Raw genomic sequence first — 19,553 nt, 5'->3', positions numbered from 1 at the left:
TTTCCATGGAGGATTGCTTACTCCACACTCATTTACGGCTGTGGAAATTGAGTTCAGAGAGGTGAGTGACTAGCTTGTGGTCCCAGCTACAGCCAAAGATGGTGGGTCTGAAACTGGCACGGCCTTCAAAAAGATTCTTCCTTGCTCCATTCCCATGGAAGAGAGTGAGGTCCCTGACTCCATGGAAAGCAGGGTGGCTCAGAGATTGTACCCATATCTAACTGTAAAGAAATAACATGGAGTTGGCTCTGGAAGCTGGAAGATGGGGCAGATTCTGCTTGTGCTTGACCATGTACATGCATGTGTGTATGTAATTATAACTCTGCTCCCCAGTTTCTTGATCTCTTCTTCATCCAGCTTCCTCTGTGGTCCATCCCCAACTAGGGAGGAGTCACTTTCTGATCTGAATGGCAGACTCCTTGAGGGAGAGATTACTTGCTTATATTCATCCTGGGCCAGGATACTCATAAACTCACAGGTGCCCTGCTGACTCCTATACATAGGAGAATGCAAGGCAACCTCTTTTTGGATTAAGCCATGCCCCCTGTACCTGACAACATCTCCTTGATGGCTGCCCAGCAGCCCTGTCCCCTCTATCTCATGAGGAATCCAACTTACTGGTCCCAGTCTGGTCACTTTCATCCAGACATGATTGGCTCGGCTCCTGTTGTCACCAGCACCTCCCTTTGCCCACTTATGAGGGTCTGGATGCATGTGCACAGATATGCACCTTATACCCATGCATGGATGCAATGCACACGCAGCACACTCAAACTGATGCAAGTATGTGTCCACACAACACACTAATCACATACACAGACCCCAGGACACACATGAACATAGGTGCACAATGCATGCACATGCAACACACAGAGGAGATACACCCACATGAGCTATACATGCATACGTATGGACTCTGATACATAGGGACGCAGATACACAAACATGAGACACACATGTATATATATGCATGGAAGCACATGTATGCACACAGAGGACACAGACAAGATTACATACATGGACCAAATCACATGCATAGGTATATATATATATATATATATATATATATCACTGAAACCTGAAACTCTGGTACACACATTCAGGTGCATGCAGACATACATGGCAAACAAAGACATACATATCTCTGTGTGGGCCATGGCTGATGGGCCTGGAATTGCTAGGTGTTACTGGTCACTCAGGTGCAGCCAGTGCTGTCCCTCTCAGTGGGGCAGGGAGACCTTTACAAGATTTTTGGGCACCTTTGGCATTTCTCCACACCCTTGCTTAAACATTAAACATCTCCCTTGGCAAAGACAAGTTGCCTGTCTCATTGACTGTGAAGAACTTGTGAGGCAGGTCCTCCTGCCTCTGCCTGGGTGCCCTTCCCATGGCCCTGGACGCTGGGCCCTCTCCAAGCACAGGCTAGTGCAGGCTGGCAGCTGATGTGTTTATTTGCCTGGCGGCATGGTGGGCGGGAAGGCGCGAAGGTAATTGGTACATTTTGTAAGCAATCATCTCCTGGCACCTTCTGCCGCAGCGTGTGGGTCGCCTGATCCCGTTAATCACGCCTGGAGGCCTTGGGCCCCCACCAACTGACAGCCTCATTTCTCTCTCCTGGAAGGATGGACTGTTCCACTTCCTAATGGCACTATCTGTTATCCCGGACAGTCCTTCCTACCGTACCATACAGGAGCCAGGCTTGTGGAGAGGGTGGCAGGCAGAGTTGGTGTCCATCCAGATCCTGCATCATGCCAGGCCTGGCAGGGCGCCAATGGTCTGTGGCTAACCCTCCACAATGTGCTGTGCATATTTCTCCTGTGAAGAAAGGGCAGGAGATGCTGGTACCCCATGAGATCATAGTACAGAGCTGGTGGGCTCTATCTGGGTCCCCTGAATATAGCCCTCATGGTCAGGACCAGCTGTGGAATCTGGAAGCCCACAGTAAAACACAAGTAATTTCAAGAGGGCATTAAACCAATCACTGGCCATGAGAATTTTACCTCACGACAGGACAGACCACACACATATGAAACTACTTGCCTGGGTGTTCTGACATGTGTATACATACAGACACATGTAGCATCAGACAGTGACTCAGACTCAGATATTTCTTACCCAGAAGCCATGGCAACGCCTCTCTCTGCCCCTACTGTCTTTATTTCTGTGAGGGGATCCAGGATATGGTTCAACACCAGGACTGCAATGAGCCCCAGTAGGAGATCTGGCTGCTGCTGACAGGGAGATGTGTCTGTCACTGTTACTGATGCTGTCGTTAAGTATGGAGATGACAGCTATGTATGGGAAACACAGGAACAAATTAATCTGCAGATGATGCACATGGGGCCCAAACTGACTGATTTCTGAATCACCAAAAAAGATTCACACGTATATAGCAGATAATATACACCATGGTGTGTCAAGTACCAACTCTACTTACCTGCTTATCCAATGATTGATCCATCCATCAGTCCAATCAGATTCTTCACTCTAAGCATCCATCCACCCATCCACCCATCCATCCATCCATCCATCCATCCATCCATCCATCCATCTTCCACTCATTATGCACCCACTCACCATTCAATACACCCATCCGTTATCTACACATCTGCTCATCCATTGATTGATTCATCCATCCACCTATCACCTACCCATCCATTCAACATTCATGCTCCTACAAACCTATCTATCTATCTATCTATCTATCTATCTATCTATCTATCTATCTCTATCAATTAATCTTTCTATTCATCCATTCATCTTCAAATGCATACACTCATCCATCTATCATCTGTCTATTCACTCACCCATCCACTCATTATCCACCCATACAACCATCATCCATCCATTCACCTGTCCATCATCCATCTATCCATCCATCTATCTGTCCATCTATTCATTCATCCATTCCCTGTTTATTCACCAATTCACCATTTATCCATTGAAACTCTATCCATTCATTTGCCCCTATAAATACCTACCTATTCATCTACTTACTTCATCCATCTATCCATCCACTCTTCAATCTGTCCATCCATTAACAAGCTTGCCCAGTCACCAAACTCTTACCCCTTCAGTAAGCATTCACCATGGTAGCCCTTTGTACCAACCTTGAGGACAGGAATAGACAGTTCCCATGGCCCTAACCTGAAGCCTATGCAGCTAGGTAAAACCATGCTCTCCCCCATTCCGTGGCTCTGTGCTGCATCCAGCTGAGGCATGTGGGGGGCTGAAAGAGAGGGGACTAGGTCAGTGAGATGATCATTGTCTGGGAAGAGGGAGGAATCTACTGACTGCTTGGGCAAACCACCGCTCTTTGTGCAGTTTAGCTTCCTCAATTATAAGATAGTGCTAGTCATGATACCTTCTCTCCAGAATTGCAGTGGGGGCATTGAAAGAGTTAACTCAAATCAAGTATTTAAAATGGTGCCGGGCATATTGTGAGAGCATGCTATGTTAGCATGAGACACACATGTAACTCCTAAATTTATCTTTTACATTTTAAAATATTTCAGTTTGATTGGAGGGTCTGTCTCACCCCAGCCAAGAATCTAGCTAAGGAAACAAGGTTGGGGGACATTCACCATAAAGGATTCACTCAGAGATCTTCTGGGGACAGACGATGGGCCAAACTTTCCTAATCACTGATTGAAAAACATGTAGCCTGCTATAGTTTCTAAATGGTTCTTTTGAACACTGGGTTTGGAATACGTCCTTCTCTTCTTTATCGGCCAACTGGGCTAAATATAAGTCCCTGGAACCTAACACTGATGGAGTAGTGGTGGGGTGCAGGAGACAGTCCCTGGGGAGCTGGAGCAGAAACTGTTCAGGGAGGCCAATTGAGGAGCAAGGAGGAAACAGCGTGAACAGGAGGTCAAGGGTTACCAGAGACTGGAAGTTATCTTGGGCTCATCCTCAGGGAGGAAAATGGGCAGCATTTTATCTACGACCCTGCTGTGACAGAATGCCTGACAGAAGCAATTCAAGGCAGGAAGGATTCATTTGACTCAGGATCTCAGAGCCATCATGGAAGGGCAAACATGTGGCAGAGGCTGTTTGTATCATGAAGACCAGGAATGAGAAAGAGGCTGGAACCAGGGCCTGCATATAGCTTTCTAATACTTACCACTGGTGACCTACTTCTCTCGGCTAGGCTCCACCTCCTAAAATTTCCAGAACCTTTCAAAATAGCATCACTAGATGGGTACCAAATCCCCCATCTGGTACCCATCAGATGGTGGGAGTCACTTCAGGTTCAAATTATACTGGCTGGATTTGGATCTGAGGTGGATAAAAGTATGGGGAGGAGAAAGGCACTGGTGGTGGAATGCATGTCTGCCCTCTCTAAGACATGGTACATAAACATGTGCTCTGCAGCCTAGGAAGCCATGCCTGGCACCAGCAAACTTCAGTTTAGAGCTCTCTGTCTGAAGGAAAGCCAGTTTCTGAACCAAGATGTTTTATAGCACCATGGGGGACTTGGGACCTCACTGACATCAGTTATGGAGTGCTTCGGGACCTTGAAGGCTAGTGAAGTATCTCTTGACTTGAGATACCTGGTGCACTAAGAACTCCTGGTGTCTCAGCTTGGATGCTATCCTTGAGGGAGCACAAGTGCCTTTGTGCCACTGACATGCTGGGTACTGCTGCTGAGCTTGGATTCGTTGCTGGTGTTCATTCTCAGCATACAACAAGAATGCAGAGTCTGGGGCCTGGGTTGAAGTGCTGACTCCTCATGACTGTGTGACTTCCAGAGAGTTTCTCCCCAGCCTCAACTTCCTCTCTATGCACTGGGGAATCTCTATGTCTGATGGGAATTGACCCATCACTCAGACGTTAAGAATACGACATCTGCTAAACTCTGGCGTCTACCTTGCTGAACCAGTGGAGGATGTGGCACCATCTTTCTGAACTTGTTCTGGCTGGCTTGGGGTCTGCCTTGTTCTTTCCCTAATAGCTGGGGTCCTGGACTCCTCTTTGGGGATCTGAAAGTAAATACGACCTGCCTGTCTCTATGCGGAAGAACAAGGCTTTGCAAGATCAAACAGTGAAACTCTGACACCATCTCAAAAGGATATTGATTTCAGAGATGCAGACAAGCTTGGGGAGGCTCTCCTCAACCCATACCCCTGGGAGATAAAAGCTGGCCCGGTCATTGCTGTTGTGTTCTGGCTTGTCCCTTTCATCCCCATGAAGGGACCAGACTCCGGTAAGAGGTCCAGTTATCATGAGAACAGCTGGTCCAAGCCTTGAGTTTGGGGAGTGAAGTGGGGCAGGCCTCTTCCTCAAGGTAGCTGCTTGGTAGGAGGGGGACTTTTATTATTCAGTACCACTACCAGATGAGCCTTTGTCCCCAGATGCACTCCTTGAAGAATTGGGAGAGGACAGGGTAGCAAAGGTGAAAGGCAAGGGTGGCCTGAAGATGCCACAGGGAGGGTGGAGAGAGACAGAACACCTTGAGGCTTCTGTCCCTTGACCTTGCTACCCAACTCTTTGGTCATCATGTGGATCTGACTGTCACATTTCCATGGTCACTGCCTAGCCTCGAGGAGGGGATGGAAGATCCATAGTGGCATATAGTAGAGGGGTAGATGGAGGCTTCCCTCAGTTTCTGTGGGGACACACCTGGTTTGGTCCCAGTTACACCCCACAATAGAGACCCAGGCTCTGTGCACCCCAACTGAACTTGTTCAGTTCTCTTCCTTCTCCAGGCAAGTCAACTGGACTCACAGTCCAGACAGCCACACCAGAGGCCTTGCTTACCCTTTGTCTGAGTCCCAGGTTTGTCTCTGTGTGGTCTGGAAGCCCTGAGTCTTGAGCTCTGCTGAGTACCAAGCAAATTCAGTAAGAGCGGAAATCAGACTCAGTATGGACAAGGTTAAGCATGAGGCCAAGACATTGTTTTGCTCAGTGTGTGCTGTGTACCTATAGCCTGGCTTCCCCAACACCACCATGAGGCCCTTCTGCTGCCCTCTGCTGGGTGGCGTGGGCCAGGGACACCCTGACCCATGGCTTTCTTTTCTAGTTAGTGGCATGGACACATCCCTCAAATGCTGTTCGCACCACTACAAAATGCCTTGCAGCAGACTGCTTTTGCAAGCATTGAGAATGACTATCAGTGGTTGGAACTAGGACAGGAGGGACACAGGGACCTTGCCTTTTCCTGGTCCTGTACTTGCTCCATTCTGGAGGCTGACTGGGTAGAGCATGGCTCCCAGCAGGCCTGTACAGAGGAGGTAGCTTGGAGGGCAGGTTGGCTGGATGACTTGGCAGGTTTGGCAAGAATGAGGCCCATGGGAAGACAGAGAAATATGGTCCTTCCTCTTAACAACCATGTGGCGGGAGCTGGGGGCATCAAACACACAGGACGTTTATACTTACTAATAAAGCAGAGGTTGTAATTCTCTCCCCCATTCCCTGCAGAACCTGGGGACAAGTGTGCCCTCTGAGTCACCTCTGAAAGGAATGATTCTTCGGTGTTCCTGAGGCCCATGGGCACAGCGGTGGTGACCGTGGTGGTCAGTGACCTCAAGAGTGGCAGGGCCAGGCAGAGTCTGGCTGGAAGGGGCATGGCAATTGGCTGGGTGCTGATGTAGGGAGGGACTATAGGAGGCCCTAAGATAACAAGCAGCCTGCCTGATATGCATGGAACAAACCTTGAGATAGGACAGTAACTCTTCCTCTGGCTAGCTGGATCCTAGAAGAGGAGGCCCAGCATTCTGAGGGCCCCAAGTGTAAAGGACCATACCCTACAGCTGTGTCCTACTCTGAGGCTCTCTCTGCCTTGATCCTGCATGAAGATCTCTCCTTCCTCCCCTGGAATTCTCCTGGTGGGAATTGTAGGGGTCCTATTCACAGGTGTCCTGGGAGCTGGTGTTACCAGCAGTGTGGGGAGCCTGGGAATCTGCAACCGTGGTGGAGTAGCAACTGCTATCGCATGGCTTTGACATGAGAATGTAGTAGGTTTGATCCAAGAGGAGCTGTGGCTGCCAAGGCCATCCCCATGATATTTATGAACTAATTTTGTCTCAGCAACATCTTAGGGGGATTCCACTTTTTAGAAGCCTGAAGTTGAATCTTCTGGCTTCTCCAAGGCTCATGTCCTCTGTCCTATGTGATGGTCTCTTTGTTACCTTGTGAATCCAGGAGGACCTCAGGGAGAGCCTGTACAGGTGGGCTCAAAGTCTTGAACCTAGGCCAAGCCACTGAAATGGCCAGTCATGGTAGAACAGGGAGGCAGAGGAACAGGATCTCCTGAGGGACAAAAGGGGCCTTCAAGTAGAACACACTAAACCCTGCTTGTCAAGTGGAGGGATAAATGAGTAAGATATTTAGATCCTGACCTGCATGGAATTGTTGGATCAGGATACCCAAGAGGAAATAGTCATCCCAGATCTCACCATAAGTCAGTCCATGGGGGCCTTAGTCCACTTTGCAGGGAGTAGAGGCAGATAGTCTGGCTGCCCCTAGGTTCTTGCCTCTAGGGACATCAGCAGGGCTCCAGTCGTGCTGGGTGGGATGCTCCCTTGTGCTCAGCCTCCAGAAAAGATGCGACTGGGTAGAGGTGTCTGGCTTTCATCTCTCACATGCTAGGTTTCCAGCCTACTTGCAATTCTTTCTCAAGCCTAGGCTGGCTTTTCCAGCTTAGTCCATTCCTGAGAGTGTTCAAAGTAGAGGTGGGGTGGGCTGGGATGGAGAGGAGGTGACCTTGAGGCTTTCTTGCTCAGTGATGGAGGGCTACTGGCTTTATGTTGGTGCGGAAACTGGCACCAGGCCAAGATACTGCTAAGGCATCCAGGTCATGGCCCAGTGGTGACCTTCAGCCAATCATGCCTCTTTGCATCTGTAGAAAGACTCAGTAGCTGATAAGATCACAACCCTTTGAAACCTGCAGGGTTGTAGAGAGAGGAGATATGAGGTAGTTGGGGGAATCCAGAACCCATCCAGGACCCCAGGACCCTAGGACCTTCTGAGGTAGCTGTGTATCAACCCCATACCCAAGATTCAGGCCAAGTATGGAGAAGGTGGAGGCACAGAAGAAAAATAATACTGTACCTCAGGCCCCATAGGAGGATTGGAGCAGGAACTTGCTCCTTAATATACTGTGGTCTAAATTAGAAATCACAGCACAGGCCTGGTTACAAATATCAATTGAATCCGGTTCTTATGAGTGCTGATAGCTGCTCCACAAAAGGCAGGTACACAGCTTCACTTGTATTCTAGGCCTTGCACTCTGGGAAAGGTGGGATGGGGATAAGAGTGTCTGGTTGAAGAGTGTCTGTGTGTTGTGGTGTTCCATGGATCCCACAGATATCATGCTAAGAAGACAGAGGAGGGTTGACTGGGTGCGGCCTGCTGACTGTGGCTCAGTGTTGGGGAGCTGTGGGGCCCTGTCCCAGGGTCATGACAGAAGTGTCTGACATAGAGAGCTACACAAACACTGAGAAGAGATGGGAGTGACGTAGCCACAAGCCAAGGAAGGACCTGTCTGTGGTTCTTGAATCTGGGGAAGCAGGGGACACCAGGTGATTTTCTCTCTGCTGTCTTGATATCTAAATCTGCCATGCCAATTGACCCAGGAGTTGCTCAGGAATCTGACAGGCCTGCTGGAGCATCAGGTACCTGGTTCAGTTAGCCTATGGCTGGGGGCCCAGGCCCCTCTCCACAGAGAGAGTGGCTTCACTGCCAGAGGGAATGGATTGCTTAGGACTGCCCTGCTTGTAGAGCTTAGCCTTCCTGACAGGGTCCAGACTTCATGTGCCTAGGGAGTAGTCAGTGGGGACATAGTCTCTTGGGGGTCAGTGATTGAGATCTGCACCAGTTTCTAGGCTTGGCTTCTGGAAATTTCCAGAGTTTTTTCTTTTTTTTTGACATTTGGTGAGGGTGGGGCAGGAGGTGGGAATGAGGGAAGGCTGGGGCCCAGAAGCCTTGTGGCTATGGAGCCTGCACTGCTCATAAATTTTAATCAACTGAGAACGTGTTTTTTGTATTAAGCTTCACTAACCGTTTAATACCCCAGGACATACTGTGAGTGTGGGAACAGTTATCCGTTAGCTAGCCCCTCAGCCATGGCTGGCCTGAGGCTGGCCAGGGCCCCTCAGGACTGTCCTGGGCTCAGGGTGGGCTGGCAGCAGCGGGCTGAGTTCTAGCCTAAATCTGAATAGACAGTTCATTCTGAGCTCCCACCGACCCACAGGAACCTGAGGAAGGAAAGAGATGGTTGGTTCCTGGGACTCTAGAGAATCCCTACCAGATGTGGTGATCAAAGCCAGAAGCTTCAGGGGAGAGGACCACAGGACATACTGGGCATGCTGCCCCCCCCCACAAGTGACTCATCTTAGCCTGAGTGGAGCCATGCTTTCTCTCATTTATAAATGGGGAAACTGAGACCCTATGAACTTACATAGTGACTACCAGTCACACAATTGTAAACATCAGAGACTAGGTCCTCAGTAGAACACACAGTAGGTGGTTACTGTATTATCCCAGGCTCTTCTCCCTGGGATTACTAGCTCCCAGTCCCTCTGACTTAGCTGTTTCTGGTGACCTTGTTCCTCTGTGGACCAGGGCTCTTCTACTGCAAATACAACTGCTAGGGTCAGAGCTCAGCCCTGACCAGGGAACTGGAAGCACTGTGATGTCTCTTGCAGCCTCTGGGGGTTTCTACATGTTGAAGCTGGCCAGGCTCAAGGAAGTAGAACATCACAGGTCTCACCCCTTCATCTGTACACATAGCCTCGATTTCTGCATGTAAGGACTCACAGAGAGCAGGAAGTAGGGGGCACACCCTATCCTGTATAGAGAGGGGAGATGGTCTCAGCCCAGAGGGGAATGTCCTGTGATGGGGGATGCTCTCATTTGGGTTCAGAGGAGCCTAGAGGGCAGGCTGTATGTGGAGACGACCTGATAGTGGGGTATTGAGAACTTTGTTGGGAACAGAAGGCTATGTAGGTCATGGCAAACAGCGAGTATAACCATAGTGAGGTACCAGACAGTGCTACAGGCTGAACTAACCCAGGGGACATGCCAGAGGAAGGAGGTATCATCCATTGGAGGGCAGCAAGCAGCCTTGAAGTATAGGAAGGCTGGAGGTGTTGGCTCTGCTGCCGTGTGATCATGCCCCCATATCCCCAGCTCCATCAGGTTCTCTCTTCCCCAGGTGACAACCGTGGTGTTTTTTAGGCCATGGCTTTGTATCTAGGCAGAAGGTGACACTGGCACAGTGGATCTGTTCCCTATATCCTTGTCTCCTATATCCTGAAGTCTCCTTCCAATGCCTCAGTTCAGCTCATGGGTTCAGATCTGGGTCTGACTACGTGAGGTGCCTGCAATCACAAGGAGTTGGGTAGCACCCCTGTCTAGCTACACAGTGTGCATCTGATGGCGGTGCCATTGAAGCTCCATGTGTTCACAGCACTGGTACCTAGGCCTGGGTAACCTGTTTTTCCCAGCTGTCCTGCCTGTGGGGGATGTCTCTATGTACTTCATGTCCTGTTCCTATATACTTCATGTCAAAAACAGTGACTCAACAGGATCATAGGACTAAATGAAGATCCCGGCTCAGCTGAACAGTGTCATGGGGGACTTGAACCTGGGTCACTGACAGCAGAGGACACATGGCTTTGGGATAGGTACTAAAGTCCTCATGCTGGGGTATTGTAGACTCTTACATGGGATCTAGAGCTTCACAGCCCCTGGCCTAAGTTTTCCTATTTCAAGTGACTGGCCAGTCAACTGAAACAGTTCGAGGCCCGTCAGTTCTGTGGGGCCTATGTCAAGCAGCACAAGTCTGTTTTTCTGGCCACAGGCAGCTGTGCCCCCTGGGCTTCATCTCTACTCCTGCCAGTGTTGACCCTGAGTGCCTGCAGGAGCTATGCTCCCCTTGGAGGAGAGCAGTGGTTCTGGGCTCTCCTCAGGAGGCAGCCCCGTGAGAGGAGACTGGCTCATGCTGGCTTCCAAACCTGACACACTTGCCCGGAGTTGTGGGTGGCAGATGGAAGCTGACAAGCTGAATAAATTAAGGTGCGATTACTTTTTAGCAGACGTCATCTGAAACAGCTTGAGGCCCGTTAGTTAAGCATGCCAGGCTGCATGTGCAGAGGGGAGGGTAGCCAGTGCTCTTCATCTGCAGAAGGTTCTGGATGGTGCTGCAGGGTTCAGCCCTGCAGGCCTAGGCCCTCCCGTTTCTGAGGACCACGCTAAGGAGCCTGAAGCTTACTGTCCACACTCTATTTTCTGTGGGAGCCCTGGGCAGGGAGTGTCCTTCGCTCACAGCGGTTGTCTGGCAGGCTCAGCCTACAGTGATGATGGCTTGGATACTCCAGGATTCTGAGAGCCAGGGCTTGTCTGTTCATTCAGGAGTTATTTATGAGAGCTTGGTGAGCCAGAGGCAGTGGTGGGCCTGGATTTAGCAGTGCACTAGAGCCAGAAATCTGCAGCTCCCTCCACATCCAAGCTAAGTGTGATTCAGACCTCAGCTCATAGGGTTCAGTCACGTGCTTCCCAGGTGCCCTCCTGAAGAAGACACTGCAAACGTGATCATGCTGGTGACCCCTTTCTAGGTGAGTATAAGGGCACTGGTTTGCAGACCCAGAAGTTGGATATGCAGAGGGCATGTGGCTCACCTAGGGGTATTCAGGGTAGGCGTTTGCATAGGGATGATTCGGCTCCGTCTCCCCGATCCCCAGCCTAGGTATGGGAAGCTGGTAAAACACACAACAAGGCTTTGGCCCCTGGAGTGATGCACACCAGATAGGCAGAGCCCTGTGATAGGCTGTAGCCGGCCTGGTTTGCACTGGCTTATGGCTGCCAGGGTGTTCATTTTGGAGGTGGTGGCCTCTGAGCTGAGACCACACGAAGGAGGAAGTATGAAGTTAGCTGCAGCAGAGGAGTAAGGGGCAGTATAAGGAGAGGATGTAAAAGAATCATAGACATGTCCAATAAGAAGAAGGGCAAAGGGGGCCCGAAACCCCAATCACCCAGGGCAACACTGCCTGGATTCTTGGCGGACATATACCAGTCAGCTTCAGAATTTCCAAATATCTCAGCATCCTGACCTCTACCAGGTCTGACTGGCCCTACCCCCACAATCCTCCTGTGCCTCTGTGGAAATGACATCTGTTCCTGTCCTGGTTCCCTGCTCACCCAGCCCACAGGCACCTCCTCCAGGAGCTCAAGGGGTGGTTCGAGGGCATGGTTGGCATGTCTTTTTTCTAACACCTCTCCTGGAAAGCCTTCTTTCACTGGACGTATCCTTTCAAAACTACACTGTTGGGGCCTGGAGAGATGATTCAATGGTTCAGAGCACTGGCTGTTCTTCTAGAGGTCCTGAGTTCAATTCCTAGCAACCACATGCTCACAACCATCTGTAATGGGATCTGATGCCTTCTTGTGGTGAGTCTGAAGTACTACATTGTACTCATGTACACTTAAAAAAACAAAACAAAAACAAACAAAAAATGAACTATGCTGTCACTAAGGCTGTGGGAGTGGGGATTGACCCCTTTGAAGTGCCAAGGGACAAAACACCCTTGAGTAAGCTGTATGGCCCAATACAGGATCCAGCTTGACCACTGGACAACAGAGCCACAGTTTTTAAGAGCCCACTGTGCACCCAGTGTTTCTCTGGACACTTCTTATGTACCTCGAAAAGCAGCTCCCATTGTCCTCCTCTGACTCCAAGGAAGTGAGCTCAGAAGGTCTATGAGGCTCTCTGAGCTCACACAGTGAGAAAGTAGAGATAAAGCAGGTTTTGAACCCAGGCACCTGCTCTGGGTCCATACCTCTCCTCTCTTCATCTCTTATGACTGAGCCAATAGATAACCCCCAAATCCTCAACGACAGGAGGAAGGGGAGGTCATGCTCCTGCCCCTGGGTAATCTCCAGAACCCTATACTGTCTCAAGGATAAGGACAAGAAAGCAGGGAGCAAACACCTTCTGGGATCCAGTTGGATCCTCAGGCCAGGCCTCAGCATGCTGCCTGCATGGTGGGACCACATGGCTTGCCCATCCTCCCTTGGTGGGGAAGCATGCACTCACCAAGGCTTGTGGGAACCATAATGGGTTGCTGGAGAGTCACAATCATTTGATCTCATCAAGAATACATGGGTCAGCAGTGGTGGGAACACTTCCTCCTCCCCAGGGCCTCCACAGATCCATGTAGGTCAAGTGTGAAGGAAGTGCATGGGGTCCTGATGCAGGGCTAGCTGAAGTTTGGCCCCTCAGAAGTGCAGTACACAGAGGGCATTGAGAGGTCTTGACTCTTCCAGCTTTGCAGACATCTAGGAGGAGGTGTGGGTACCAAGTTCTGGTAGTCATCGTACTTTGAGGCTCGTTCTCGTGACAGACTAAACACTGGTGATAGACTGAGCTGAGATCCCCTTATACACTGAGCACCTATGCTGGTCACAGGCTGACCCTTGAGCCTTGCTATAGGCTGAGGCATGACAGTGGCCACTGACCAATTGCAGCTCCTGAAACCATGCTGATCCCCAATCCTGGTCACATATGAAGTCCTTATTCTGGTCATATGCTGAGCTCTGATCCTGGCCACTAATTGAACTCTGACACTAGTCATAGACATAGTCTTGATCTTACTTATTACCCCATGACCCTGAAGAACTCACAAACATGAAACTGTATTCCAGACAACTCTTTGACCTATGACTGAGCCACAAGCACTCAGGGACTAAGCAGGAAGTCAGTGAGGGCCATGACTTCAGAGCAAGCTCCGATGACCTCACAGTGCTGAGACCCTCCTTGAGGGTCAGCAGGAACACATAGTTTAGTCGGGGGTGGCTATGTGACTGTGGGTACCATGAGCCCGAGTCTTAGAGTATGTCAGTGTGAGAAGGCTGAGTGGGCCAACATCCTCTGTGGGGCAAGTCTATCCTGAGAGGCTCTGCGTCTCAGTTACTGATCAAGAAAGTGCCCTAAAGACGTGCTTACAGGCCATTCTTTAAAAACCAAAACTTCTAATTGGTTCTTTGTGAATTTCATATATCTTGCACCCCAGTCCCACTCATCTCCCCATTTCTCCATATCTGTCCTCTGCCCCTGCAACCTCCCTGCCAAAATATTAAAAAAAAAACAAACCAAAAAACAAAAATAATTAAAAAAATAAGAAAAAACATTTCATCGTGGATGCTACAGTATGTCGAGGTGTGTCACACAGTGTATCCTTTTGCCCAAACAGCTGAACTTGCAAATGTTCATCCCAGTGAGTCATTGGTCTGGTTCCAGGCCTCTGGCTTCTGCTACACTATCAATACTGGATCCTTTGTATCAGGACTCCTGTGGTTGCCCTGTGTCATAGAGATCCTGCAGCTTTGATTTTGCAAGATGGCCCCTCCATGTGATTCAGCAGTTCACAGGTGGGGTAGATGTTGGAGTGGACCAACGCAAAGCCCTGGGTCTGGCCTGGATGGTAGCTGAGCTGGTCAGCCTTCCAGCTCTCCTGAGACTATGCCACTGGGACCAATTTTCCAGCTTTGCACAGGCAAGGGGCAGTGCCACCTCTCCTGCCTGTGGTAGCTAGCAGGGGCCAGAAATGGCTTTCCCATGCTTACACAATGAGGCCAGCTCTCCAGCAGTGCTCTGGTGGGTCTGCTTTCCCAAGTGCTGCAGCCAGTGAGGGGCAGGGCCTGCTCACTCACTCTCTCACCATCCAGTAAGATTCCCTGTTTCCAGGATATGCCTAGGTTTGTATTTAGCTGGCAAAAATCATCTATCACAGTGCGTGCGTGTGTGTGTGTGTGTGTGTGTGTTGCACGAATGTGTGAGTTTGTAGGTTTGCATGTTGGTGTATACACACACACAGAGCATGGAGCAGGGTGTCTTCCTCTGTTGCTTTCCTCCTTTGTAGTCAGGTTCTTTCACTGAATGAGGAATTTGCAGTTCAGGCTAGGCTGGTCAGCCAGTTTGCTCTTCAGATCTGCCAGTCTCTGTCCTTGGCTGCTGAGGTTACAGACCGTGCCCAGGTTTTTTTTTTTTTTTTTTTTTTGTCTCATTAAAAGAAAATTGTAATTTTTGCCAGACATAGTTCTGGGGACATGGATGTATACAAGAAAGATGTGATGTCCTCACAGGATTTTTTTTTCCTCTTCTTCTGGTGACTTGATTATTCATTCAGCAAACTCTTGTTCCTGTTTGAGGCCCCATGATGTACGTCTACTGAGGGCAGACTCCAGTGGTGTTGTTTCTTACTACCCTACCTATGGTCCTGTGTCCACAGACTGACCCTCCTTCCCATGCAGACTTCGCAGAGCTTGTTTGTTGAGCTGAACTGAGCACAGCTCCAGCAGGCTGGATCCACTCCTGGGGAGGCCCTAGAACGATCCTCACTGTGAGATTGGGACTCTGTTTTCATTTTTTTTCTAAAACCCAGAATCGTGGATGGAGGCTGGCTTGGTGGTTCCTGGGTCCCCCCCCCCCCCGCCAGCCTTCTGTGCCTGCTGCAGTGATGGCTTGTGACTCACTTCTGGTTAGACTTCAGTGCCACGGAGCTATTCTGGGTGGCTTGGATGGGTTTGACAGTGACGCGCTCTGCCATCCCGTTATTTTACTCTATGATCCTGGCACCCTATCCAGCTATTATCCTTCATGAGTTGATGATGATTCTCAGGTTCTTTGGAGAAGGGCTGGGAAGCTGGGAAGCTGGGGCAGGGAGAGTAAAGGAAGCAGTTGGGACAGTTCCTGAGGGCTGTGGCAGCCCTGCCCTGAAGGTTCTGGGAGAAGGCAGAGTTGGGGGTGCTGTCTCTCTTCCTCTGCCTCCTCTCCCTTTCGCTTTCCCCATCGTCTTTCTCCTTTTTGCTGGGAAATGAAGGGGAGGGGAGGTGCTCAGGCCTGGTGGGACAGAGGGAGGGAGAACAGACTGAGTGTCCTGAGGCAGTTCTCCTGAGCTAGTTTTGCTGAAGCCCAAGGCTTTTTTCCAGGGGTGACTGGCTCCCTTTGCAGAATTATCTCCAGTCATCTCCTCTCTGGCTGCTGAGAGCAGTGCTCGGGGAGCACTGGCTGCAGTTTCCAAAGTGGTTCAGACCCAGATCTTGTAAATGACATATCTTGACCCTCAGAGTTGTAGCCCACCCAGCCTTCCCCATTCCCTCAGGGTGCATGAGCAAGTAACCCTGGCTGCCTTCTCCTCCTCCAGTGGAGATCTGTGTCAGCCTAACAGTCCTCTCCATAGGGGGACATCCCCAGCTCACTAGGACACTTGTGACCCTGACTGCTGGTCTCAGTGGACCCCTGAGAGTCACATTGGCCTGATCCTGGCTCCTGTGGGCTAAGTGGCAGTGGAACTGCAGCCCATAGTCCTGTCCCATCCTTTGTCCTTCCATGTGTCTTCTCCCCAAGCCCTCCCCAGTCCTAGGTAGAAACAGTCATATTTAGGAAATGGACCTATGACACCTTATACCACAAATGTCCCCAGGAATTGGGATAAAGGAAAGCCATGGTGGGCAGGAAAGTGGTGGCTCTGTTGCCTTTCTAGGCTGTTCCCTGGGTCATGTGGGTGCTACTGTAATAGCTCTCCTACCTGGTAAGCCTGGGGTGGCAGTGACAAGAGAACTGGGGGGAAGAGGGAGGGAAGCAGATGAGTAACATGGAGGTGTGGCAAGAGAGGGAAACAGGTGAGTAATCTGGGGGTCAGGTGAGTTGGGAAGCACGTGACTGGTGGTAGGAGACACTGGAGTTGATATGAGTCTCTGTTTTTATGAGTCCAGGAGGCTTCATAGCCTGAAGCACGGTAATCAGGTAGCTGCCGCTAAGAGCCATTGATACATGGTGAGAGAAAATGACAGGCTCAGGCCTATGAGTCATCATTTCAAGCACATCTCCAGGGATTGGACCCCTAGGGACTCTGGGAGAGAAACCTATTTTCTGCAGATGAGCAGGACTGAACCAGAGTCGGCATTGCTGGCAGGCGCATTCTCAGGGAGCAGTCTGTCTGCATCAGGTGGGGCCTGCAGGAAAAGAGTGGGCCTGGAGGAAGCACGGAGGCCCTAAGCTCAACTTCCTATGATGGGACTGTGCCACCAGCTAAGGCATCTTCCAGCTGCCCAGCAGACCCAGGGCAGGCAGAGCTCAGAACAGGGGGCCTTGGCTCTGCCTTCTGTGGAGGATGGGGAAGCTGTAACCTGCCTGGAAGCTATACTGATCCACATCTGTGGGTGGAAGGTGCAGTGCACAGCCCGGTGGCAGAAGGCCCAGCGTGGGATAATGAGGCGTTGTCCACTTGCTGTCTCCTGATGATGGAGGAAGTCTAGTCCAGGAACTGGCAGATTGAGCTCCTGGATCCTGGGTTGGCTTCAGAAGCTTCAGGTACAATGTAGGGGAGATGATGTAACACAGATAACCCCAGAAGATGGGATCAAGAGACTGACAAGCAGAATGCCTGACTCTAGACCCCATGAAATTCTTAGGCCCAGAGGCTATCTAGGTGAGATGTAGTAGGGTCCCTAAGGCAGAGGACACTGATACAAGGTCCTATCCTTTCTCCAGGGGACAGGAGCTGTTTACCTGGAGCCCATAGATATAATATGTATTGAGTATAGAGTCAGACAGTGCAGACACTTGGGAGCTTAAGGCCCCATCCTGGCTAAGTGTAGTGTAGGTCATACAGGCGTCAGTTTCAAAGTAGGCTTTGGTCTACATTCACTTGGCAATGGGCTCGCTAGATGCCCATATGCCTATAGGTGGTCTTTCTCTGTGTTCTGACTACACATGGCAATAAGCTTCTTGTGGAAGAGCTGGGAGTCACTTCTTGGACTTCCCAGCCTTGGAGATGCTGCTGTTTGCCTTGATATTCCTGATATCAACCTTGTCATGATGGTATCCACCTCACTGTGTGGTGTGTCCTTATTCATCTCTTTATTTCTGGCCTCAGTGAATCTTCAGAGCAGAACCTCAGAAGCCTGCTAGCTACGCTGTGGTGTGCTGCACAGTACCAAGGGTCACAGATGTGCAGTAGATGTTGGAGAGCCTCTTCTGTCCTCCAACCCTGTGATGGTTTGAATAAGAAGAGCCCCCATAGGCACATATATTGGAATGCCTGGTCATGCTGGAGTGGCACTATCTGAGAAGGATTAGGAGGTGTGGCCTTGTTGGAATAGATGTGGCCTTGTTGGAGGAACTGTGTCACTAGGGATGGACTTTGGGGTTTCAATAGCCCAAATCTGTCTCAATGTCTCTCTCTCTTTCTGCTGCTGGTGGATCCAGATATAGAACTCTCAGCTACTTCTCTAGAACCATATCTATCATGCTTCCCGCCATAATAATGGACTAAACTGTAGCCAAGCCCTAATTAAACACTTTTTTTTGAGGAGTGGAAATAAGAGTTGCTTTGGTCATGGTGCCTCTTCATAGCACTAGAAGACTGACTAAGAGAACTCCCAACTTCATGCTGACGCCCCACTCCACCCTGCACTGCCTTAGTAGGTCTCTCCTCTCTGTCCCCGGCAAGGCAGCCTTAGGATCAGTATGAGCACCAAGAGCACGATGGCCAGATACTGTTCTTCTCGGCTTTTGGCCACCTGGTTGTACTGACTCAGAGCCTGGGCAAACCAGGTCAGTCTTTATCAGAATTCTCACTGGCCTAATCCTTGTTTGGAGTCTTAGTGCAAGAAGAAGTATGAGGATAAGTGTGGGGGCCTCAGGCCTCCTTCGTCCCATGGTTCTCTGGTACTGTCAATTGAGCTGAGTACCTTTCATCGTGGGAGCTGGTTGAGACCTTGGGACTCAGGCCTGGGCAGCTCTTGCTCCAGTGTCTTCTTGCTGGTTTATAAATCTTGCCCTCCTTGACATTTCACCGAAACTCCTACCCTTCCCTGTGGATAGCACCCTGGGAGTCCTATGCACTGGCTGTGAAGGTAATCGCTTGACCAGGAGGTGCCTTTGTTTGTCCACTGGGGATGGGCCAGCCTGACAGTGGCCATGTCTGAAGGACAGCTGCCCCTGTGGATGGATGTGGCACATGAGCATTATAGCTTGTGCTTGTTGCCATGAGGTAGGCAGGGTGCTGTTCCTTGCAGGAATTGACTCAGGGTCCTTATTTGTCTAGCCTGGACCTCAAGGAACCCACAGGTAGCAGGGTAGCCAAAATTTATCCTAGAAAGACATTAAATGCTGAGGTCCTGGTGAGAAAGGTCAGTCCAGTGATGGTCTGCATCCTGAAACAATTCTCTCATCCCAGGTGCCTGCCTGGCAAGAATTTGTAGGAATTCAGTTCAGTGGAAAAGGGTGCTGTGGCCAATGGGCCACTGCAAAGTCAAGGGCTTCAGTCACAAAGTACTGCCAGCAGTAGTCATGGAGAGTATCTACTGCAGGACAAGACCCTGGAGGCATTAAGGACTAATCAGTGAGATACCCTGCTCTGTGGAACTCACATCCTGAATGTGTGTGCACTCGTGACTTTTCTACTGCTGGGATGAAACACCACAGCTAAGGCAGTTTGTAGAAGAAAGAGCTCATTTGAGCTTTTTGCTCCAACTTGGCAGAGAATCAGCAGACACGCAGGAAGGCACGGCGGCTGGAGTAGCAAGCTGAGAACTCACATCTT

Source organism: Grammomys surdaster, unplaced genomic scaffold, assembly GCF_004785775.1.
Source record: "Grammomys surdaster isolate TR1022 unplaced genomic scaffold, NIH_TR_1.0 224, whole genome shotgun sequence".
Classification (NCBI taxonomy): Eukaryota; Metazoa; Chordata; class Mammalia; order Rodentia; family Muridae; genus Grammomys; species Grammomys surdaster.
The sequence above is the reverse complement of the archived record's forward strand: the minus strand, read 5'-3'. Positions refer to the sequence as shown.